Below are 26,530 nucleotides of genomic sequence, written 5' to 3'. Positions count from 1 at the left end.
ACCCCAAAAAAAGGGTCACAACAAATTTCAGGGAAAGAAAACGGTTCATTGCATATTTTTCTCTGCATTTCCACATAATTCAGGACTGGAATCCTTCTTTTAATGTGATTCAATGAACTTTTTCTTCAGATAACTGGAATACTCAATGAAGCTGTGAGCACCAGAGGGGACAGAGGAACATCTCTGACAGTCTTGGTGAGAAAGATATATTGTAATACTGTATAATTATCTGTTCTCATGAGTATGCGTTTTGGGTGTGTATATGCACGAGTGTGTGTTCTACCCAAAGTCATTAATCTTCATTATTCTTGTATTATTCATCACTTATGAATTATTCTGGATGTACTGCTGGCTGCAGCCATGCCTGTTGATTCTCACCACAGACATTATTGAAGTTTCCTCCCAGCTGATAACAGCAGAATAGTGGGGTAGTATTTTTAAAACTTGTACCAACCAAATGTTTGTACCCATGCGGATACATTTTTTATACTAAACCGTGACTATAAAGATGGACTGTTTATCCGTGGGAAGCAGAGTATTTATACCCCTCGAGCTTGAATACATCCCGTTTACTCGCCTTGTCCTACGGGTCAAACATGACCCACTCTACCAAAGCCCCAAATTAAAGCAACTTCATTGGATTTTGAATCTAAAATACATTATGTGTGATAAAACATCATGCTGCGAATTTAACTTAATTTAATCCATTTATTAATCAGATTTTTTGTGTCACAATGCAAAAAGACAATCACCAGTTAACCTTATTTCAGGTTTTTCAACACAAACCAACTGGCAGAACTGTTTTCTTTTCCACTTGGAAGGCTTATGGGGTAGAGCGGTCGACCTCTGATCGAAAGATTGGTTGCAGGTTCGGTACCCCCCGGCCCCTCTGCCCATCTGTTGAAGTGTCCTTGGGCATGTAAAACTGAGAACTATCTGGAATTTCTTGTGTGTGCATATCTTTGAAATTGAGTTTGTGTGTGGCCTTTGAATTATTTCAGGTGTTCAAATGCTTTCATATATCACAGGTCAAAAATGACCCATTAGACAATTTTAGTACCCTAGTGGTATATCGGTGGGAAGCAGAGTATATAAACTCTGCTTCTGAAAAAAAGTTTTTCATTTTTTTTGTCATGGTGTTACTCTGTTAATGTAAGCTTTGGGTTGTAAGGGGCTGTGGGCAAACAGGACAGAGTGTAAACGAAGGGTTTATTGGATTTCAGCGGAGGCCCACAACTCTGAGGTGAATTTCTAATGAACTACTACCGCGCTGCAGGACATATGTCCTAGAAAACGACAGGTTTTATGATTTTTGGTTAAAACCTGAATACTCATTATTAAAAGACCACTGGGGATGAATAAAAATAGGTCAAAAGATGATCAGGGTGGGACTGTTGTGCATATCTGCGTTCATCACTGTATGTGAGAACTATTCAAAAATGCAAAAATGAAAAGATTTTTTTTAATTACATTTGTTCTCTAAGAAAAATGCCAGATGAACATGTCAAAAACTCAAAACACAGAATTTATTATTGGAGGGGGATTTTATGAACCGCAACACTTTAATATTCAGAAATTTGTGCAAGAAAGCCTGTCCAAATGTTTTTGGACAACAACAAAAAACACTACTTAAAAAAATTGCATTTGGAGATTGCAGTTAATTTTAAATATTCAATTATGTTTGGATATTAATCATGAAAATAGTTTGAATTAAATGAAAGTAAAATCATCCTCATGATCAGGCTGTTTACAAAGAAAAAAAGAAAAAAAAAGGTTTAGTGCACATGATTAACCGCCAGGTGGAGCCCTTTGCTCAACTTTTTACAGCCTCAGTAATGTGGAAATTATTTTGTTTTTGGAGAATTTAATGGGTAATGACAACCACATATAAAACAAAAAAATGCCCAAAATGTTACTGGCTTCAAATGTGTTTTCTAAAATAAAAACTACAAGTTTGTCTTTTTGTGGACAGCTCAAATGCATATTTCTCCAGGATTACGCACTGATATTACACACTCATGGATTCATTTTCCATGTTTTTGCAAAGACTAAATGCAATGGTCTTTGGTTTATTTCCTGCAAATCATGTGACACAGTTGCCTGCAGTGTCTTTGTGAATGTGTCTGACTCTGGGGTGTTTTTTTTTTTTTTTGTGTTCACACTCGACTTGCTGTTCCCCTCTCTTCTTGAGCTCTCCGTTTGTCTGTGTCTTTGGAACATTGTCCCTGTGGGGGGTAGCCGTCACTTCATTATGAACAAAATGTATTATTATGTTGTTGAGGGAGAAAACATGAAATACAGTTAAGGATTTCCTCTTGGAAACCGTTGCTCTTGATGACTCAAATGAAAAATGAAGGCAGTGTGTGTCTGTGTGTCTGTGTGTCTGTGTGTGTGTGTGTGTGTGTGTGTGTGTGTGTGTGTGTGTGAACGAGTGCAGTCATCTCTGCATCATTTTTTGATGAATACTTTCCTCCCTCCTCTTGCCACGCTTTGGTTGTCACAGCAATGACGAGTGGCCTCCTTCTGTTTTTCTGGCGGGTGGTGGATGTCACAGTCTTAGTCTTTTGCAGGCAGCGGCTGGTGTGCAACTTACCCCCCCCCCCCCCCCACCACCACCACTGACCCTTCAAGTTCAAATGATTTACTCCATTCTCATTGGTTGTTTTCCTTTAGCAAACCGTGGCACGCCGTAAATTTAGAACATGGCTTTTCTCTATGTGGTACTTCAGAAATAATAACAGTATTGAGAACAGCGACAACAAGGGCCGTTAAAACCAGTCGCACTGAGACAACAGACTTGCAGAAGGCACTCGGATCCAGATGGGTGCTTCCTGTGCCAGGCAGGGAATGGCTTTGAGATTCCTCGCCATCGTTTTTCATTTTAGTGCAGAACACAGCTGATCATGCCTTCATCTTCTTCACATCTATTCTCCAAACACACAAGCTGTAAATTCCCGCCTTTCTGCTCGCATTTCCACTCCTGCTTGAGCTGACGAGGAAATGTAGACTCCTAAAAAGCCTCCTTTGATCTTTTGAGTCTCTGAGGAAGTGACGGGGATCGTAAAGCACCAGACCAACACAAAAGGGACAGGCCTGTGTGACTGTAATATTACATGAGGGTATATGATCTAATACTCTTATTAACTTTACATTTTTAGATTTTTAAGTTAAAAACTTGCAAAGTACTTTAGAAGGCTATTCATTGTTGAAGCTTCTTTCTGCATCAGGGGTCTGCAACCTTTAAAAGTAAAAGATTTGGCCCAGACCAAAAGCTGGAAAGTCACACTTTAATGTTTAGAAAAATACATTAATTAATGTTTTTTGGTCGCTAAGCCATTTATTAACAAAAGCAGCTTTTAAATATTTGCAATACTGTATTATTATAACAAATGTAGCCATACAAGTTCCTTTCAAAATAAAATACACCAAGTGTCAAATAATATCTTCCTGTGGCAAGCATGGCTTTTTCCATCATCATGACTTTGATCCACCTTTATCCTTTATCCCTTATTATCCAGCAGAGGAACCATTGGTGCAGATTCCAATTTTTGATAAAAATCTATTCAAATAAATGGAATTACTTTAAGAACTTAGGGTAATTTATTGATTCTAATGACAGTAGATTCAACCTTTACCCAAAGTGATTTGGTTATCTGACATGTATATATGGAAAAACAAATGCATCAAATCGAAAAAAAATATTTTATTTGAACCATTACTGTTTTTCTTTAAAGCCAAAGAGCCACAATGGAGAAAATTTGGTTCTGGAGCCTCAGGTTAAAGATCCCTGATTTGTGTGCAAGTGAGGGGGTTTCACTAACAATGTAGACTTATGTTTTGTGCTGTTTAGAAAGATGATATATTCAGTTTTGTGCCTTTATTAAAACAGGTTGTGCAACTGCATCGGTTAAATTAATGCTGTTTTCAATTGGTTAGTTCCATCCCTACAATAAAATATGCCCTAAAATTAAATCTGTTGACATGACTAAATAAATGAAATGTTGAATTGCAATATTCAACAGAGGCACGCTCTATATCCAGCTGCCATGAACAGAACTGAATACTGGTGTTTTAAATGGCTGGTTTTCCTGTTACTCTATGGCCCTTTGACCAAACTATGCTCCTAACATGTCATTAAAATCAAAGAAATCATGTCAAATTTTAGAAAATCCTTTTTTTTGTTGTTTCGTTTTGTTTTTAAAGGGCATTAAAACGCATGACTTTTCTGTTTTTCCTTAGAAATTTTGCTGAACTATGAAACCTTTCTTTTTCAGTTTAGAGAGACTCGTAGGGCATGAATTTCCTCTGAAAAGAAGTTCCCATGCAATCAAAATTTTGGCACACAAAAATAAAAAAAGAAGTGGCGAAGAGAACATTCACAAAAGGAGCACACGGCCAACAAAAACCCCATATTTGTTCTTCTAAACTTGACACAAGCAGTGCACACGTAAAAAACGCGTGTTTGTAGGGCTGCATTATTCCAACTGCTGCACCGTGCAGATGATGCTCGGTTCTGCTGTTTAGGCCCTGTGTTGAACAGATGTCACAGACGTTCATACTGTCCCCGTGCTGAGCAGAAACAAATTTCAGACACACACCGGTAAACAGACACACTCGTACGGCAAAAATATGACCTTCAGATTACAGACGGCCCCTATCGGAGCCTGCTGCCCGGATTTGTAAGATGTAAATACTGATAGGATAATCCAACGCAGGGCAGGGGGAGTTGGAAGATGGAGCAGGACGGGCAACAGATGGTGCATGTGTGTGTTTTAGGGTGAGTTTTAAATGCTGACATCGGGATTATGGTGGTTTGTTTCTGATGCACAACAGATGGACCAACATAATTTTTTTTTTTCTGTAGCGAAAGCAAAAACTCTTGAAGCACAAGATGGTATTTCATTTAAAAATGCAGCAAAACCTGTCAAATTGTGTGTTCTGAGGCTCCGTTTTTGTTTGGTGGTGTCAATAATGTTTATACGTGTTGAACAAACGGAAACATGCAGAAGAACCACACAGAGCCTCGACCCGGCACCTCCTTTTTTTGCTAGTCATCAGCCTGTTTGCATTTTCTTTAGTGGGAAACCCTCCTTTTTCTTTAACCAGCATGGTAGTGCTGGTCACTTCTGACATCCATCTGCCTCATGGTGTTGATGTCAGGACTGCTGGAAGACCTTTTCCATCCCCAACATCTGGAGTCTTTCATTAAACGTGGGTACTTGAATGCACATTTAGCTCATGGTGTTCACACTGGACAAACAGGGAGGGGCTACCTACTATCTACAGTTGGAAGAAGTTGGGTTCAAAATGTCACACCGGTGCAAATCTTGTGATTCTTGATCTATGCTTTTTTGTTTCACAGGTCTCTTCAGATAAATGAAACGCTTTTTTTCTCATTTAATTTAAGTCCAACACTAACTCTAATTATTCATTTCTCCTCCATTATCAGTTTTCAAGTGGTTGGCACTGTGACCCATACGTCACTACCAAATCAGTCCGTGATTGGTCAAAGTTCAACTGATTTAACTTTCAATGAGCGTTCAATGGCCATGTGATCTTTACACAGAACCCAAAAGCGGTGATAAAAACTTGCATAGCGATGCATGAACAAGAGAGTTTAGAACACAGAAGCCCAAAATCTGTGTTTACATAATCTTTTTTTTATTTTTTTATTGAAGTGGCCGCTTGAACGCATGTTGTTGCGGTGTGAAGGCAGCTTCAGATTGACAGGATACTAATGTGTTTATGTTCAAAGATTATCTCTAGTGATATGATCTCCATGCAGTGAAACCTCACACCAAAAGTCTGACAGTACTAGACATTGGCTGCGTTAAGGTATTTATAATAACACCCAACCTTGCTTTCAACTTGCAAAATAAACAGACTGACATTTTGACAGAGTGCCGTTTACCTCTCAAAATTGCTTTGACATCAGTAAGCAAAACCAGAATTAATCAACATAGGCTATTAGGCCCTCCACAATATAAGGTACTGTTGCCTTTATTAAAAAAAAAAAGCATTAAGTGTGCCTTACTGAACAGAAAATGGGCTGCATTAAATCTATGACCAGAAACTGTGGTTTTCAACAGTGGAAGTACCAAATACAAATGGATTTACATTTTAAACAGTATATTATGTTTGAGCTTGTATGTCAGGACGCTGTGAACCTTTCAGGAGAACATTTCTCCTGACCGCTCCTCTTCCCCACTCCACTCTCATTTATCACAGCCTTTTTTTGTCCTTGACATAATTTCATCTCTTTGCACATCATTAGCAAGCTGGTGCCTAATGAATTTCTTATCTCTGTAATTTCAGTGGCTGTTGTGATAACGTTTTATTGTTTTCACTTTTACCGCTGCCTGCGAGGCAGACGCATGTACAAAAGTGAGAGACGGGAGACGGGAAGGAGCCGAGAGACGCATATTTAAACACGAGCACAAATGAATGCAATAAAATATGTATTTGAGCAGCTCAAGATGACGCCAGCATCTCTGGGAAGGGCAGCGTGCTGGAAACCACCGTGACACACAGGTGGTCCAAATGATAAGAGCGCAGGGAATAATATGACGGTAGCTTCGTTTGTGACAAGAAAACAGTCAAAGCAAATCTAAAAGCAGAGCCATTGACTTAAAAACAAAAAGTGAAGGGAAGGTTTAGGGATAATTAAAAAGAAAAGAAGGATTGGGAGACGCATCAAAAGGACAAAGCAGCGGCAGATGGGAGTGTTCTGGTCTGTTACTAATGGTCCTCGCAAGAATTACAGTCCAGGAAGAGGTGAACGCACACTCATCAGCTCATACATGCGCTTGCATGCTGTCAGTAGATGCTTCTAGGGGCTCCTGTAAACATCAGCAGGCCCCTGCTGGCTTTCTCTCTGCAGTACTTAGTAAGTTAGTGACCCATTCAGCCCCTCCAACACACCAGCGTCAGCTCCTGTTGTAGCGCATGGCCGATCCGAAGTGTCACCTCACTAAATATGGACGCACACACACACACACACCCACACACACTAAGTGTTAAGCGCATTCCTCTGACACCTCGCCTGATGGCAGAACGCAAGAAGGGTGAGAAGCAGACAGGAAAAGGAAGGAAGGAAGGGAAATTGGACAGAGAGCTAATAGCAGTTGTGTCACAGTGGCTCCATTGGTGTAATGTAGTGTCAAAACAGCAGCTCGCTTCAGCCCTACTTTATTGTTGAAGTAATACAGCAGCACGGCTGTGGCTTGGGAACTTGATTTCCTGTGTAATATTCTCATATTTCTTTATGATACTTAACAACTGGCAGGTAATGCTACTATTCCCACTTAAGATTTCCTTCTTCCTTTGGCTTTTTCTAGTAAACTCAGCATACAGTACATGAAGCATGTGAGCAGTGTTAAGAAAGTTTGGATGCTTTTTGAGATGGTTCAGTACAATGACTTGAGTCAAGAAGATACGAAAAAGAAAACAAATGTCCCCAAAATGCATTAAGAATCTCTGCTTAAATCTGGTTTATAACACTCTCTCTGGCTCTGTCTGTCCTCTAGGACCTGTACGTCATGACCCTACCAACATTGATCTCCTGACACCTTAGCTCAGAGATGGGTAACTCCAGGCCTTGATGGCTGGTATGTTTGCATGATTTCCAGATATCCCAGCCCTACTCACGACTGATGACCTGGTTCGTGTATGTCCAGTCAATTAGAAAATGCAGGAGCAGGGTATGTTGGAAAACATGCAGGATTGCGGCCCTCAAGGTCTGGAGTTGCCCATACCTGCCTTGGCTCCCACAATAGCTTGAGCTCTCAAACCCCTCCTACATGTTAAGGTGGCGGTTTAAGGAGGGGTTGGCAGTCAAAAGGAGTTTCCTCTACAGGGTGGCTGTGCGCTCCCTTAGAAGCACAGTGAGGAGCTTGATCGCCTGGAGGGAGAGTAGAGCTGCTGCTCCTCCACACCAAGAGAAGCCAGCGGAGGTGGCTCAGGCATCTGCTTTGGCTGCCGTTAGAAGGCCTCCCTGGGGAGGTGTTCAAGGCATGTCCCACTGGGTGGAGACCCCGGGGAAGACCCAGTGTGGAGAGACGGTTTCTCCCAGGGGGCTTGGGAATGCCTCTGGATTCACCTGGAGGAGCTGGAAGTGGCTGGGAAGAAAAGCTGGTGCCCACACAACATGGCCTCTGATGACTGTAAAAAAATGGATAGTCTGTAGTAATACACAAGTTATTATGATTAAACATTTGTTAAATTTTACAAAAAGAATCCATTAGTAATGCAATACAGCAAAAGTAATCTATTACTGTAATACATTACTTTTATGATAAGTTACTCCCAACACTAAAGGTCACAAAAAACGTGTTTTCTGCCAACAAGCTAACACCAATGACTTTAGCAACAGTTTTTGATGGCAGCCTAAGCCTGAGTTTAAGAACAGATGAAACCAACTCAACAACTGCCCCAAAAAACATTAATTATAAGGAAAAGTAGCAATGCTCCCCCACTGGGATCAAACAGGACTTTTTTGGGGGGACAAGTCTCTCAATTTTGTCACCAGAGAGGCTGTTACTGCCTTTCATGATTTCACTTGATGCCAGGATTTCACTTCAAAGTCATTTCCCTTATAGCTTGTGAAGAAATGACTCGTTAATTGTTAAAAAAAAAAAAAGTGTACTAAAAGCATCTCTGGTTATTCATCCATCCTCATTCGCTCTCATGTACACTCTACTTCCTGTTCTGCACCAGCAGGTCTGAACGGCGTTGTGCGAGGTGCAGCGAGACGACAGAAGAACCCAGTAGCTTCATTATGCTTCCAGTCTTGTAACAGGACATACTGCCAGGAAGCAGCCTCTGGGTTGTTCGGAGCTGCACAGCTTGCCAAGTGAATACGACCTCATGGGCACGGCTGGCGTGGGCGTGGCTTGAGGAGAGACTCTTAACTGCCTCAGCAGGAACATCAGGAGAACAATATTTCTTGCTCTCGCCACACATATGGCACTGTTTTTCTTTCTTCACGCCTTTACACAGCACAAAGTATAAAGAGAGAGGACGCTGAGAAAATGGATGGGGAAAAGGGTGACAGGATAGCGAGAAATGGAGAATTAAGCTGAAAGAGAAACAACCAGGTAGAAAGAAGACAGAAAACTAGAGGTGCAATAAAAGAGTATTTCCAGGAGATGAAGAGAAAAAGGCTTGAGAGGGTATGAAATGTGAGGAGGGAACATGATTTTGTTTTCAGCAGTGTCAAGCTGCCACAGAAATATGTTTACCAGCATCTACTTTGCCATTAGTGACACTTGGGTGATCCTGTAGACAGAACAAAATAGGTTGATAACTGCCTCATGTATTTTCCAAATTTCCCCATAGCTCTCCATCTGCTGGAGGGCAGCCGTCCTTATGCCTCCTCTTGTCTCTTCATTTGTCCCCGCTCTCTGTCTTGTTTTGGTCCTTGGCTTCTGTTTCCTTGTGGTGTTCAGGTTTTTCATTTGTGGTTGTCATGGATGAATAAAACCTTTAAGGCTGGGCTAATCTAGAGAGAACCCACGATCAACTTTAGAGTTGCCCACAGCAGTCGCTCAAAAGATTAGAAGATATAAAAAAATTGGTACAATAATTCCTAACATGGTGGATAACCTTGATATATAAACGTTTAAATACATCATCTTTGATGGATGGATGGCTTGAATAACTTTATTAGTCCCCTAAGGGGCAATTTAGTTAAGCAAAATAAAGAGACATGACAGGGACAACAAACGCAGTGTAAAAAGAAATGAATAAAAATTAGAAAATAAATTGATTAGATCATAAGACGGGTACCTTCCTACTTGATCAGCTGATTTTGACCCAGAGAAAAGAGGCCTTTCATATTGAAGTATGCAACACTTTGTGTCAGAGCAAGGCTGCCTTCCTCCGCTTCAGAATGTACGCGAATTACGTTAATTGTGTAAACGACTGAAAAGTTACAGTGGTCAAAAGACACTTATTGTTTAGCTGGAGCCAAGAATCTGATGTTAAACCTTTAAGAAGGTTACAAGTTACGCTAAATATGAGAAAACAGAACCAAGTTTAGTTAGATTATCGTTCCAACCAGTCAAACTGATCAAATATATTTTATAAAATTTGAGCCATATTGTTTTAAATTAAACCAAAGCACCCCCTCCCCCCCACATACACACAACATAATGAAGCATAAAATGAGACACTGATAAGATGTGAAATGGAAAACGGAAAAGAAAATGTTAAAGAAATGGTTTCAGTGTGAAAGAGAATCTGTTTGCAAATACATTTTCTTTTCTGGCCCAGATAAGTTTTTAACTAATATTAATATTAATTTACGATTTGATTTAATAGGCACCTTTCTCAGAACTCAAGGTCTCTGAACAGGAATAAAAGCACACATTTATAAGATGAAAAGAAAAGAGAATCCACCTTAAGTTTTTTGTGTGGCAGACAACAGTCAGCATTGCAAAAAATTAACAGTGAAAGAATAAAATATGTTTTGTGGTTGTTTAGTTCTGCAGCTTACCTGAAGTGTGTCTCGGTGTGCCACCATGGAAGCAGCTTGCAAATGGAGATTTAGAAAGGAAAAGTCTGAGCAGAAAGCTGCTGGAGGTAATCTTGTGGCCTCCAGTTGATAACAGCTTTCCGGCTGGAGCCTCTTAACTAACGCCTGGACCACCATCAATCAACCAAATGTCCTTCAGGAAAAGAAAAATGTTTGAAGTTCGCAGAGTAAGTATGATGCAACATGTTTTTGATTGATAATTGCTTTTTCCTCTCCAAACATTTTAAGACCAAACCAAAAAAATGATTTTTTTTTCCCCAGTTTACATCAATTTACATCAATTCATCTGTTTTTGGTGCACAACTTTTACATGAGGTGCTGCAGCCCGTCCCAGCTGTTGGCACACAGCTTTGAGGTTTTCCTCAAACATACATTTTTGTTGCTTTGTAATTTAAAAAGCTCACAAACTGAGAAGCAATAAAACTGGCTTTTCTGGATGCAGAAACAAATTCTAAGCTTAGACTTTAGATCACGGATGCTCATATGTCGATCGCAAGCCGTGTTTTAGAAATGTCCTGCTCCCCTCCAACACGGTTTACAGCAGAGCATGAATCGCGATTGTCGCTGCTTTCTGTTTTCATAATAAAACGCCTTTTCGGTTCTAATTATATATTACTACAGAAGGAAAGTAACATACATGACAAAGCTATGTCTTCAAAAATATTTTCAATTACTAGTACATGAACATAGCATCTTTGACTTAAGATATATTAGAAGTTGTCAACTTTGAAGTTGAATAAAGTGACATTGGTGCATAATTCCAGTAGCTATTGTTCTACGCGTCGTCAAACTTTTGTGTGTTTTTACCGCCTAGTTTCTTAATCATTCATAAAAAAAACTTAGCATTTTAGACTAAAAATACTGGATCAGTTAAGTGACAATGGGAAATATTCATTAACCTTTTCAGCCCGCCTTAGATACATATACAAATAAAATAATTTTACCTAACAATAAATGTATTTACTTAAATTAGACAAAACAGTAAAGTGATACTGCTGTCTTTTTCTTTCTTTTCTTTTAGTTTTTTGTACCTGAGATGCTAACTGCAGCACAGGAATTGAACAATTGAACAGTAGAATATGGTAAACTTTGCGTTCGAATGATTTGGATGCATGTGGTGGCACAGCAAATGTGTGTGCATGTAAGAGTGCACATCTGTCGATCTGTCTGGACCTGGTCTAATAGGCCCTCAGCCTTTGCATTTCTGTCAGAAAATCAATGACCCCCTTCGCTGACCCAATACTTATACCTCTGTGTGGAGAGATAGGAGGCGGCGGTTGATTGATCCAATGTTAATTCTATGGATTCAGGTTGGGACAGACATGAATCCATAGACGAGACATGTAAAATTGTCACAAATCTCTTTTTTCACAGAATCTTGATTTCAAGCTGTCTGAGCCCACAGACGCCCAACAGAGGAGCAGCAATACTGATGTTTCTGAAAAGCATTAGGCTGCGGACTTTACACAAATAAATTGACTTAATCACATTATTCAAAAGTTTGGAGAGTCATCAGCAAAAGGAACAAAACAATGACAAATTAAAAAGTTTTAATTGAAAGAGAACAAAGAAGAGATCTGACGGAAATTGTATCAATGGAGTTGGATGTTTTGAGCATTTTGCTGCTCGACTTTGGGTCCTCACTGAATTTGAAGTAACAAAAGTGGGAGCTTTGTGAAAATCTGCAGGAGGTGTGAGAACTGAGCACAGGAACTGACTGACCGCACAAATATGGTCAGAACTTAAAGTACGAGCCCACTTACACCATGTCAAACACAACTCTTCCCAAACTGCAAAATTCAAATTGGCATGGCCTTTTTTTTTATTTTTTTTTATTATGGTCTGTCTTTAAGAAAAAAAAAAAGGCATTGTGGAGTTTGGCCATCACTGTGGTTTTTGGCTGAAATATTCATAACAGCTGACACACATGACAGGATCATTGTGTCAAAGTGCTGAAAAGTCATCTTCCAGCTTGTTAAGGACTCAACAAACCCAGAATCAACTGGTTAAGTTGATTCTATCTCGGTATGCAAAGATTACACCTTTCTGTGCAAATGTTTGACATCAGAGATATTCAGGTGTTACAGTTTCAATACAGATTTCTATTCTTTGAACAGAAAAATGTAATTTTATTAATCTTTTATGGAGATAACATTTGAAAATAAACAGATCTGGCTTCAAATCAGTTTTTTTTAAAAGGGTTTAAAAAATAAAAGGAATTTAGAAATTAATAATTTTGTTTTATAGATCTTTTTTTTTTTTAATTGTATTTATTTATTTTTACAAGCTTTGGTACAACTTAAGTCTATGTGAAAAAAGGACATTATTTAATGTCTGCATAAAAATGATAATGATAATGATAGGTTCAGATATAAGCTCACAGTTCTGAATTAAAATAAACATCAGGAATAAAGAATTACTAACTTTAGGGCGTTTTGTGGTATTTTTTCAATTACTTCTGCAAGAGTATTTTCCTTTTTTTTGAAAGGCATATTTGAAATGATTTTATATCTAATCAGAATTGTTTGGATCAAACTGATCTACATGTTCTAATGACAAAGTACTAATCTATGCTGTGCTGTTTTTGATTAATGGCAGAAAAAAACTGGACAGGAGGTGTAATAGAACTCAAGAAAAAGACTTGATCAGCAGAAGAACAGAAGGAAGTGAACTAAACAGAAAAGATCATGATGATAAATGATTTAGAAAAGACTACCTAGAACAACCCCACAAGACAGAATTTCAATGTATTATGCAATGGTATAATTGCATTTTTTGAGCCTGAGCAAACCATGTAGGTCTGGAAAAAAAGAATGGAAATAAGTGATAAAGAGGTCAGTGGACTCCTAGTAAAAAGAAAATTCCGCAGAAGTCAGTGGACTTCCCTGCTAAACACTAGATCACATGATGGTCTCACTTTAATACCCAAATCCCCAACCCCAATCCAATCAAAAAGCTCCCACTGGGTGAAGATGGAAAGGACACTTTCGGCCCATCATGTCTGAGTTTTATTTCTTATTTTCCCAATGAATACATTCAATTTGACTAAAAGGGTCTTCAGGGTATCAAACAAACAAAAATGCAAAAAAATTAGAAATATTTTATTGAGGATTTAGAAGCAAACCAGAGTTTCATCTGAGATCAAAAGATGGAGGCTCCCAAATATGGTTGCAGGCAGTCTGGGAAAAAATGTAATCTTAGTTAATACACAAAGAGATCTGTGTTGTCGGTGTGGGTTTGTAATGCCCAGCCAGCAGTGTTTAATACAGTCTTAGAGGGCTGTAATCCAGATTATCAGGAGTTTAAAGTCACTGAGTTTTCCTGTCTAGCCTCAGTACACTCACATGCACACATGCAATCACCCCCCCCCCCTTTTTTTTAAAAATCTGTTTCACATGCATCCAAGCAAACCCAGACAAAAGCGGAGGTCCTGTTTAGGATGATCCTCTAGGGGGTGCTGTGTATTCAGACAAAAGCATCCAGCCTGTTGGTGTGTCTTCAAAGCAGCCTTGTCCTCACAGACGCAGCTCACCTCTGATCAGCCACAGTCAGCTTGACCTATTTCAACGTATTCACAATGTTATTATTACCTGAATTGACATTTATATGATACCTTGCCTAACACAGAATCAACATTTGATCTCCTGACACACATATCGGGCTGCTGGATATGTATGGACATCCATGCCCAGTTCAGCTGCACATGCCAGAGTTTTTAACCACTTTTGAGACAGCTGCTCCATCTTTTGCTTACAGCTGTCTGATCTGCATATCAGATGGTCGCTCTGGATTAATTTCAGCAGGCATAATCTGATAGAAGAGATTGATGCGTGCAGCAGGGGAAGCTGGTCTCTGAGCGTTTCCTCATTCGCCCACTCGTACATCCCAGTGACAGGCAGTCTGATTGGATCACAACCAGTCATTTCCCACTAAAACAGAAAACAAAAGACAAGTCTCTGCAACATGCAGCGCTGCTGCATGGCCAGAATGCAGGGGAGTCTGAGCCATTTCCTGCGTCTTCTCGTAAATGCAAAATAGCTCCTTTTTGTGCCTCATCGTCTCTTTATTTCAAGTGCCGCTCTCCCGTTAATACCCTAACACTGTCGGTTTTTTTTCTCTTCTTTTTTTGCCTTTCACATTCTCTCTGCATGCATGTTTCCTGGTGCTCTGTAAATTAGGCTGAAAATGAAAGATTAACCTCTGGAGATGTGAAGCTTTCTTAATGTGCTCTCTTCCTCTGGCTCCTGTTCTGTTCTCCCATAAACCACTGCATTACAGTATTATTTAATGGAAGCATCTAATTGGAATCAGCTGGAGAGCAGAGGAACTGGGTGGCCCAACCTTTTACTCTGCTGTGAGAATCAAACACAGAGGATTACGCTCATTAAGACGCTGTGGCAGAGAAGTCATTTTGTGTGCAAGTATTTACACATGTCAAGAAACACACTTTTTTTTCCAGCTGAGGTATTCATTATTACTAGCTCAAAAAGCTTTCTGTGATCTTTACCTCTGCTCTGGAGTGCTGGTACAGAACACTAAAGGTGTTTTATACTCCCACTTTCAAGTCCAAAACACTAATATTAGTGAAGCTGGTGAATGCCAACTTCCTGTTTCCCAAATTCACTAGTATGGTGTCAACAAAAGTAAATACACAGCCTTTTCTTTACACCATTAAAAATAAAATGTTTTCAGCAGCTGCGGGTGGCCTCTTCTGTGTGAACATTACGTTGCAGTTGTGGTAGCTTAATGCAGAAATCGGAGCGTAAAAGCTCCTTCTGTTACTCTTTTCCCTCTTTTTCCTTCATCTAATGGTTTGCTCAGCTGAAAGGCAGCACAGTGACTCATAAGCGTTTAGTGGAAGTGGTGCTGCTGATCGGTGCATCACAATTTCTCACAGATCATTTTAAAGCTTTGCACCACCAAACTGGAAAACACAGGTTTTTAATAGGATGATGAACTGAACTGGGCTGAGTAACAGAAGATTATCCGTTCAGTCCTGTGCAAAAAGCCAGGTCATAGAAATTAAGTTGAATCTGGAGCTACACAGAGAATATTAAAAGCTGGTCTCTGCAGGACCAGACATTTTCTCTCAAATGGGTGCAAGAGCAAAACAATGGTCTCTTTGTTCGGGACTTTTTGCACAAATCTGAATAAAAAGCTCCTGAAAAGGTCCTCCTCCCCACCACTTATTATACGCATTTGTTCATTGATTGCCACTTAGTACCATTTGAAAACCTCTTTTTTTTTTATTGCAACCCCCCTACCCCCCTGAAAATGATGACATCACATCAGGAGAAATTGTCAAAAAAAATGAATGGGACCAAAATCTCTTATGGGGGCTCAAGGAATATTTCAAAATACATTGACAAAAACAAAACGCACATGTCGGGGATATTCAAAGGAAGTTTTGAAATGATGGGATGGCCACTGGACCAACAGCGTGGTGTTTTTGTGGGAAAGTGTGAATGGGGCAACCACAATGAAGTTTTCAAAAAAATCCTCTTTAATCATCTTCAATGACAGAAACTAATTTTAACTCCTCCTAGGAATTTAGATCAATTGCCTCCCAACTCCATAATCGGAACCTACTTGGGGAAATATTGGTTTTAAAGTTTGTAGATTTTTAACAGTGTTCATGTGGCATGGTTGCAAAGGCAACATTTTTCGGTTGCTGGCACATTTTTTTACCGCAATATTGCGAAAACTTGAAACCTGAGCTGTTGGCTCGAGCTGAACAAAAGTGAAATAACATACGATGTAAACATATTAAGAATGTGGGGTTGGTTAACATAAAATCTCCGTCAAGAATTCCAAAAATGTATATTTGCAGATTTATCAAAAAATTACATAGACCTGTTCATTCGATATGTTTGGCATGCAGATAAAACCAACAGAAAAGTCATAATTTTGAAAAAAGGTTTTTTTCTTTTGATTGTTTATACATTTTTCACACGCAACCCTGACCAGGGTAAAAAAAGGCAGAAGGGAAAAGTGTGGGGTGTGTAGCAGCCGCTCAGCCAGTGAGGGTGTGTCAGGAGGGGCCAGAAGGGGACAAGTAGCGCCAAAGGTCCAAACAACAGCACTCGCAGCTTTCATTTTTTTGTCGTCACTTTCAGGAAATGCAAAAGAAGAGTTAAACGCAGACAAGATCATGCCATTTATCCCCCTCTTGAGTTTTATGTGCATTCCCAACTTCAGTCCCTACACTTTCTTCAGCTGTTTTTACAAATATCCCATTCAAGCTGTTGGACGAAAAAATAAAAGTTAGAACGATACGTCACAAATTCCCTGCAAAACCTTTACAATTTGGGTTATGACACAAAAATAAAAAATGTTTTGCTTCTTTGAGAGTACGAGTTCTAAAATACTCACCTGTAGTGTAACATTCTGACTGTATTGATGCTCCTCTGTTTGCCCTAGAGTAAAATTACTTGAAAAAAATATTGTGTTCACTTCTAATAACTGCTGTTCTAAAAGACACATCAGTTTTATACCAAGCTATACTCGAGTCATTTGGAATTGTTCTTAACAATTTGTCAGTCGCAACAAAAAATGTCATAAACCAGTTATTTCTTGTGCACAGTACTAGTCTAAAGTGCTAGAAAATAAACATCTGCCTCAGACATATAAACAAAAGAAATATAATCAGTGGGTTTAACAAATCTACCCCATCAAACTGGAAAATAAATTCTCCCAAACTGCCAATAAAGCTTACCTTCCCAACATTATAGTTCTGCTATGCATTTCCAGGGTTGTAGACCAACGATTTAATTTGCATTTCCATTCAAGTGTTGACATCAAAGCAGTATATAGAGTACTGCTGAGGCAACCAAATGCTTCCTTTCCTTCATGACCCAGTGGCTCTTATTCTTCCAATCCTTTTTGTTCAGGAGCAGCTTCGAAAGATAGAATTCAGTGTGCGCTGCACAACAAGATTTCTGCCTCTAGGATCCTTATTAATGCAGGCACCTTTGACCAAAAACGCTAGATTCTTTTTCTTTTAGGAGAAATTATTTGTATTGCTGCTGTATATTGATAGATTTCTACGTTATATATATATTTTTTTACTTTCATAATATTTAGTCATTTCTGAAGTTGAAAATTCATGTTTCTGTGTCAAATAAGTGAAACACCTAGGTGCAGAGGTCACTGTGAACACAAACATTTACCTTAACTAGAAATACTTTCAACCTTATTTCTGGTTCAGACAGAGTACTCGTTCATCAATTTTACTGTTATTTTACTCAACTCCATCAATAGATAATAATTATGCAATCACAAACATAATTCATGACCTAACACAGATGGTGAGCAACATATGACAACATGACAATGGTTTTATGACTCCATTGAATTTTACACAAAAACTGTAAAATCTTGCTTACCAGGTATAGGAATAAAAGTTAAACACAATCTAACAGTCTATTTCTGGGGTGTCAGAATACAGGCCTCAAAGGCTGGTGTCCAACAACATGTTTTCCAACCAACCTGTCAATGAAGCTCCTTATTGGCTAAACACACCTGATCTAGGTACTTAGCAGCAGATAAGACAGGCTTTCAAGAAAACCAGCAGAAGGCTGGTCCTCAGGGCTTGGATTTGGACACCCTCGGTCTAGTTTGTTTTAGGCAGGTGTGAAAGCGGCCCTGAACTCTTGTTGATGAACCATTTTGTAATCCAAAGAGTGAAAGTAGAGCATCAAAGGTTCTGTGATATAACCAGTATGTTAAGAGTAATAAAAAAAAACTAGTGTGAATTTAAAGACTCACAAACATTGGCTGTAAATAGGGAACTGGACTGAGTGACCCCTCCCACTTTGCATTCCAAACAGGAAGTACACTATGGCTTCAAGAGGCCAAAAGTACATAGACTTCTATTGAGAAATAAACAGCTATTACTCAGGCATTCTATTTGTCAGAATAACCATTCTTGCTCTGTCCTCTTTTGCTAATCCTATTTTTTTCATGTTATTTTTCTTGTAGTGCAAGTTATTAAGGTTATAAACTGGCCAATCGGATGCCTCAACAGTAAGTGGCGCCTCCTCCCACGTCAAACGTTCAAAACATTTGATTGACAAATTTCGTGTAGCCTGCTTTGAAGTGGAAGGAATGTGGACTTCCAACAAGCTCACTCCTGACTGGCAAGACTGGTTGCCATCGTAACGTTGAGTCAGACAAATTTGGACCAGTCACTGCTCACTAATGTCATCTGGCTCCAACATGGCAGCCTCAATTTAAAAAAAAAAAAAACAAAAAAAAAACACGATTGAATTGGCTTCATTTGCTTTGAATCACATGCCAGTAATTTTCTATGGGTGATGTTTCTCCAGTTCTTAAATACAGTCAATAATCCCAAACCAAGAAAAAGCTGTAAAAGGCTGAGATGTGCAGAAGCTTACAATGTACTGCTGCATCCTAAAGTAGGTTTTCTTCTTTGTTCCTTCGTGGTCTGTGCTCCTTTTGAAACGATCCATTTTGTGATTGGGGTTTAAATCCTTCTTAAAATTCCTTTGTTAAAGCCAAATAAACCATATTAAGTCATAAGACTTTTCATTGCTGTCTCCATCCAAAGACTTCCAGTACTGGGTCAATGATAACTGTTACAGGCTTGTAAGGTTGAGCACTTACCACTGTCCAAACTAAGTTTATCTGTTATATGTTGTTGTTGTTCAGCATTCAGCACATCCCTTCAGGGTTTGCCACAGCATATCAGTTTTCACTGATTCGCACAGGTGGTTTGGCAGAGAGTTTTATGCCAGATGCTCTGCCTGACACAATCCTGTATTTCATTAGGGCTGGGGACTGGCACAGGGAGACACAGACTTGGGCCCCCTCATGGCCAATGACCCACACTGGTTGAAGGTCATATTTCTTTTGTTTGTCCTTTTTTTTGTTTTGAGTGCTTGACACAGACCAAAATCAAATCAGACTGTCCTTTGGACTACCGTGGTTAAAAGTATGCAAGATGTATTTTTGAAACTGTGAACACAACTGGATTGTCAGCCAATTGTTAGCTGTAGTTTCAGAAAATGGGAGCTCTGTCAACATCCAGCTGTGACTACGGAGTAGTTAAAATACAAAGGCACAAGTACAAATGCAAACAGCTTTGGAGGTATGAAGAAAGGTGTTTACTCAAGCGGAAAAAGAGAAGAAATCAGAGTATTTTCCTGTCTTTTGGATGCTTCTCTTACCATAGCAAAAAAACAAACAAATAGCCACCCTCGTGCTCTCCCTTTTGGCCAACACCTTGGCAGTTGTAACCTCAGCATCCTTTAACTGATAACCATTGACTGTCCCTCCTCCGAACGCGTCTTAACTATCACAGTCTGCCTTGTTTTGTTTTTTTGTGGCTTTGTCGCTACATCATCCAACATGAGCTGTCTTTCTGATGTTTCCATTCCTGATGCAATCATTCAATTTAAACAGAAACTAGAGTTATCTAAGAAGGTAAGCCTTCCCGAATGTCATATAAATACTACTTAAACACTTAAAATTACAGGTCATGTATCTCCCAAGAAAACCTTAAAATGTTAACTCATTCATACACACTTGAAAACACACTTTCACCCGCCAACCGCTTTTAGGTTATTACATGCTGTCATTGTTTAATTATTGCTCATTAAATGTTCCAGACAATGACAAAGTGCCTCAGTCACTGACAACCTTTTTGTTAACCCACTCCCTCTTATCTCTTTCCGCCTCCTATTCGCTCCACTCTCTACTCAGCTATGTGCTATTGTATGACACTCAAGGACGATTTGAAGGCATCCCCAGCCACCACTTAAACGTCCCTATTCATCTCAAAGTAAAACCTGAGAGAGAAGGGGAAAGTGAGAAATACCAGCTCCAACTGCAGAGAGAACAATTTGCAGAAGCCTTGGAATGTCAGATACCTCTGGCCACTTAATGGTAATACAAGACTTGCAGGGATGGAGACGACGCTGATGGCACTGGCGGCACAGACCCTGGTGATATGAGCTCTCATAACCGATTGTCCTTGCCCAAGCGTTTTAGGGGTATCAATCTGTTTGACCTTTTTTTTTTCTAGGACTCCAACCCATCTTCCTTTTAGATCTTTAGCACTGTCCTCTTTCACTTCCAAATTTACCAAAAGTTCAGTTGTGTATCTGCTTGAGAAAAACTGATGAAAATGAGAGATGAAGAAGAGAGGCTGCCCCTGAGTGAATTCACATCAGAACTGAGACCACCTGAGAGCAATGGAGCACAGAGTGGTAAAGATGAGAGAAAATGAACAGACAAAAGCCCCTCCCTTGTGTAATTATGATTTCATTTCATGGCCAAGTATCTTCAAGATGTGCCTTGCATTCAGAGGCACTCATTAAACGTACTGCATTTCAGGAAAGCATCTGCCTGGTTTGTCAAGTAGATCATTATGAAACTTTTGACTTCACTGCAAAAAGGCCTTCTGTAAAAGCTGCACCAATTTCTATTTCAGTATCATTACATGTTTTTAAGACTTTTTGTTTCCTCACAATATTGCTGCTTTGCATTAACATTACAGAAAGGAAAATATAGCATTTGTGGTTCCGAATGGTCTCTTCTAAGGCGTTGATGGAGAAAAAAACCTCAAACATATTTCAAGACAACTTTATACTGTCCAGCATCTCATGTACACGCGGACAATTCAAAGTGCTTGGCAACCAGTCACACTGGTTGAATGTTTTGGCTAAAGGTGACCTGGATGGACTTTAGGTCAATGAATCTGATTGAATTGAATCGTTCAAAATGAACCAAAATCAAAAGTGAATTGAATTGGTGAGGTCCCAGAATTCAACCCCGATGAACTACGCATGACATGAAAAGTCAGAGGTTTATGATCATCAAACACATCTGACCCACTTTTGCAGCTCATCAAGAAGGATTTTATAGTCCACAATAAGGAAAGCTGCTCTCACTACACTACAACACTAAAACTGACATGTTTTCTGAGTCACTGTTGACACAGATGTCATTTATCATTTTAACAAGTGCAGGCTGAGTGCTGTTGTGTTGTCTAAAACCTGACAGAAATTTGTCTAAGAAGCTGTTTGTGTTCTAAAAGTTACCTCTAAGAAGGCTCGGAGCAAATCCACACAACAGAGAGTGTTGGAGGAAAAACTCCCCCTTACATCTCTTCCAACAGAAAAGCTCCAGATGCTTGGATCTATGTTGCAACAAATACCTGTAATATCTCTGACTGGGAGAGCTGTCACGCCCCCTACCTGCTGCACTGCTGAAGAGGACTGGGATGTTAATGTAGTTAAATATGTACACTCATTAATGCTTGCAGGGGCTCACTTCATTACCAGCCCCCTGCTAATGTGCCACTCTACTCTTTTTTTTCCCCTTCCTAATATGTATAAGTGTTTGCAAGTGTCTGAGAAAGTAATTTGCATGTAAGCTTGAATACATGAATGTCTGTGAATGTGAGAACTCTGAAGTTTGACTCTGAAAAACAAACATTTTCAAAAGTAAAACTTTTTATTTTCCTTTAAATTTTTTTTGTGGTGATAAGAGTTCTTTAGAGTTGAGTTGACAAATTAACTATTCCCACTTTTAAAATCATTTGAAATTTATTTGACTGAAAACTAGAAGTTTCAGGGAAGAGTTTACATAGTCCTTTCATTGAAAGCAGTTGCCCAAACCCAGGCTTCTGAGCCTGATGTGAACATAGCATTATTAATGTAATGTCTTACGTAATTGGGCAAAGTTGCTTTTGTCTGTGACAGAATCGGCTGATTTACATTGTTTTGGTAAATACTTCACTGCAGTAAAATGTTGCATATTAGCACAAAGCTGCTGTTCACTGCTTCAGAATTCCATTAATTGCGTAAACATTTAAAGCATGGGTGCCCAAAGTAGGGCCCGCGGGCCAAATTTGGCCCACCAAGTTGTGCCTGTAGAGGCCGCGGAGTGTTTAGTTAAAACCCCTTAACTTTTCCCATTCATTCATTGAGCCACAACGGCAGTGGCAAACGGATAAGAGGCATTTTAAACAAATATGGGAGGAGGATTATTTTTCTCCTGAAATTTCTTCTCAGGCTGTTTGTCTTTTTGTCAGCAGTCCGTGGCAGTACTTAAAAAGTACAATCATCACCACCACTACGAGACCAAACACACAGCTTCATCCAAACACAAAGGTGAGGCGCAAAAGACAAATTCTAGGGAGTTCCAATCTAAACTTCTGTCACAGCAAGCTACCCTCATGATGCCCTCGGCAACACGGGACAGCGCCACATTGGTTAGCTACGAAAGTTAATTGCAGAGAGTGGGAGACCGAAAGAGATTCAAAGGAAAATGTTACTAACTTTTTAGTCTCACTAATGTGTGTTATCTTGAAAAGTACCAAATGCAAATAAACAAACTAAACTATATTCTTTATTCTCTGCTTTTATTTCATGACATGCAAAAAATCATTATATTTGGCCCACGGACCGGGATCACATTTAGATCCTTTTTTGGCCCTTTGAACGAAAAAGTTTGGTCACCCCTGATTTAAAGAGTTACGGTGCTCTAAAGAATGTCAACACTGGAGCTGAAGCTCCGGTTTTTTTTAGGGTTTTTGTCCTGAAGACCTGACGTGATCTGACCTTAGGGGCTTGAACAAATCTCTCTCTCACAAAGTGTTTACCCAGCTCTGAAGATTTCAAAATTCACTTTTTCAAACACATTTTTTGACAAATGCTCTTTTAGTGCCTAATAACAACTACAGAAAAAAGCTCCAAAAAGCCATGTCATCATTTCTTCATCGCTAAAAAGAAAAAAAAGAACTTTTAGCAAGAAAAGAAATGACTGGGGAAGCATGAAACTCTTTTAGGCTTTTGAAAGCAAAGACTAGCAAAGAGTAGTGAAAAGAGTTTAACCCTTGAACACGGGAGCTTTAGCTCAAGTATTTGTTCTTTGAATGACTGCAACTCTTAAACAGTTTACACAATCTTGCCGTAATTATGTTAATTGCATAAATGCTTAGAGATGCAAGAGTTCAAAGAGTGAATTTCATTTTCCCATCACCATGGTCTGCTTCGGTGGTAAATGGTGAAAGAGGTGTGGCTGTTTATTTTTTTTAAGATTGTTTTTTAAAGACAACAGCGGCATGCCCTGTAAAGTAGAAAAAAATAAAATCAAATCTAAATGAAATAAATAATTTTATCGTGAAATTTGATTAAAAGGAACAAAGAACGAGAGACGATCATACATTTTCTCTTATCTTTATTAGGTTTGGAATATCTTAGGAAAAAATTAAAAACGAAACATTATGTTTTCTATATCCACAACTTATCCAGAAATTAAGGTAATTTTAAAGTTTTTCTGTAATCTAAATTGAAAAATTGAACTGATAAATTTAACACTGATAAATGGTTCAAAAGAAAATCTATTTAACCTGATTAAAAATACATCAACTGTTTTTTTTAAATCTATATCCACATTATCCAACCAAAATTCATTACTGCATTAACATGTTATTTTTTGTGATTGAACTGAATGTGTACAAAGTCCTATATCAACAGCCTGAATAATGGAAGTTCACACACGTGCAAGCGTACATGTACACATACTTCTCCCAGCAGAGTCTGGAAATCCAACAATTAATGGGGCGGCAAATGAGATTGTTACTGATGTGTGGTAGCAAGTTGAGCGAAGGTGTGGAGGTGTTGTGGAAAAGAGGCGAGCCAGGAAGGGAGAAAATCACATAAAGATCCTGAGATGCAAATTGAAGCTATTTTGCATTTCATAAATCTTTGTTAAATTCTGTAAAGAGAATTTTAGTAACTTTTGATGCAAATGTACAGTTAAGCATGGAGACGTGAAGCACTGCTAGTAACAATCCATACTGAACTGTGAAGCAATAAATAAATATTTTTAATAAATAAAACATGAGAATACGAAACATAAATGGCAATAAATAAATGTTTTCACAATAAATGTATCCTGCGATGATGGGAATAATCTAAATTGAAAAGTTTATTAAAAAATCTCAGCACAGTTATGTTCATATTTTAGCCTAAATGTACTTTTGTCAAATTTATCGAGAATGTTTTTTTCCTGACTTTTGTGTTTTAGTCGCCTGGTTTGACATTTTTTAAAATGTCCAAAAATTGATTTGTCATCGTGACCTTTAGTTATAGTTTGATATGAACTGAAAATTCTGCTGAAAGAATAGTTGGTCAAAAGAACATTTTTGATGTTTGATATGATGAAAGCTTTAAGATGCATTTTTTTAAACCAGTTTTCAGAATCCTACTGGATAACAAATGTTGACAAAGATTCTCCATAAGAAGATAAACTTGGTCAACATTTGTCAAGGTATACTTGTTTAAGATTAGCTAATCTGGAAACACCAAGATATGGCATCCTCCACTGTGTCTGTGTTTAGAGCGTCTTTGAAAATCTTTTTGGACATTTTGTAGAAACGAGAGCTACTATGTAATCGTCAGTTTGTGCACAAGACCACTGGAGCTCAGCAGAGAGAGAAAGTCAAGATGGCAGCTATAAAACCTTACAAATACGCAGGTTCTGGGGCACCAATAATATTCTTTGCTTTATTAATAGTGACCATCAACCTTATAAAGCCCCGGCCGGACGGCTACTGTTTCAAAATATATAATTCAGAAGATTTGCCTTATTTTGGATTGCTCAGAGCTTAACATTCTTACATTGCTCAGTGCTTTTTCTCTTTTTGGTTTGTTGGACAGGCTGCCATTGGATTTAGTTCCCAGTGAATTGGGATCCAGGTGGACATTTCAAGGTGTAAGTCTAGCTGAATATTCATAGATTCCCCAAACCAAGAAAACTTAACATGTATGCGAATTTGACTCTGAAGCTGTGAAGCTGAAGATTGAAGCTGTGTTTACACCGCTCTGCAACACGCGTTCAAGTGACCATTTCCAATAAATGGTCTTTGTAAGCGCGAGTTTGTTGGCTTACACGATCAAAATTCTCATGTTTACGCATCGCTAAGCAAGTTTTCCGGCTCTACGGACAAAACACACAGCCATTTTAACTCTTGTTGAAAGGTAAAGCAGTTGAACTTTGACCGATCAGGGACTCTGATTCAGAAGCGATGTATGGGTAGCGTCATTTTTAATTTACAAAAGTGTAAACCTTTTGAAAAGTGATCATTGAGGAGCAATGAATAATTGCTTTTTGTACCCGGACAAAATTCTATGACACCAAGTCAGTCATTTATCAGAATAGAGCAGTGAAGGAAAAAGTCTGGAGCAAGAGTTTTAAGACTCTTCCAAATCTGGTATACTCCTTCAGAAAGAGTAACACTTTAAGATCCTTTAGGATCGTTCTAAGGATATTAGCTTTTTCTCAGCTGTTCTCAGTCCCTTGGGCAGACTATTTTAACAGTAAGGATAGTTAAATTCATAGTGACTGCAAGTACTTTATAGTATATAATTTGGTTTGTAATAGCACATCATTTTTTTCTTGGCGTAATACTACACTTTTTCATTACATATGTCTGTTAATGGACACAAAATGAAAAGGAAGTACTGCTTCCCTCCTCAAATAAAAACATGGATGATCGTGTTTGGCTTTGAGAGAAGAGTAATCAGATTCTGCTTCTCCTTCTGGGTTCTTTGTTTCTGCTATTACTTTTACTGAGACATATATAATATCCCCAAATCCCCTGTCAGCATGAAACACTGAAAAAGGCTCATGCCCCCTGCCTTGCCATTTGTGTAATCTTCCCTGTTGTTGAGCCTATGCAACTATAGAAGCATCTCCACTGGAATATTGTACTTCTGAGAAGGGCGGGCCTCGAGGGGGGCTTATAACATCCCCCATGGGGGGCTATTTTGTCCTGCAGGTGGACGGTGCATCAGGAGGAAAAGCTATCCATTTATATCACTTAATCCAGAAGACACACTATTAGACGGCCAGTCAGAAAAGGAAACACACATGTTTGTGTGTGTGCGTGCCCAGACTCACACAGGAAAAAAACAGACAATTTCACGAAGACATGCTGTCATCCACAAATGGGTTTCTTAGATA

At 39.0% G+C, this 26,530-nt stretch overlaps 1 long non-coding RNA gene across 2 annotated transcripts in view; it reads left to right on the top strand.

Moving 5' to 3' along the window:
- The window catches only part of LOC110017556, a 56,620-nt gene that overhangs the window by 1,113 nt on the left and 28,977 nt on the right, over positions 1-26,530 (top strand). Inside the window, exons 2-3 of one of the 2 annotated variants that reach the window (XR_002872692.1) lie at positions 130-195; positions 8,719-9,498. This is a non-coding gene — a long non-coding RNA (uncharacterized LOC110017556). Of the gene's footprint in view, positions 1-129; positions 196-8,718; positions 9,499-26,530 lie in introns of those variants that run through there. The other variant, XR_002292978.1, reaches the window with a different exon arrangement.

Source organism: Oryzias latipes, chromosome 22 (genome assembly GCF_002234675.1).
Source record: "Oryzias latipes chromosome 22, ASM223467v1".
In the NCBI taxonomy this organism is placed as follows: domain Eukaryota; kingdom Metazoa; phylum Chordata; class Actinopteri; order Beloniformes; family Adrianichthyidae; genus Oryzias; species Oryzias latipes.
Note: the sequence above shows the minus strand (reverse complement) of the source record. Positions and strands in the feature narration are given on the sequence as shown.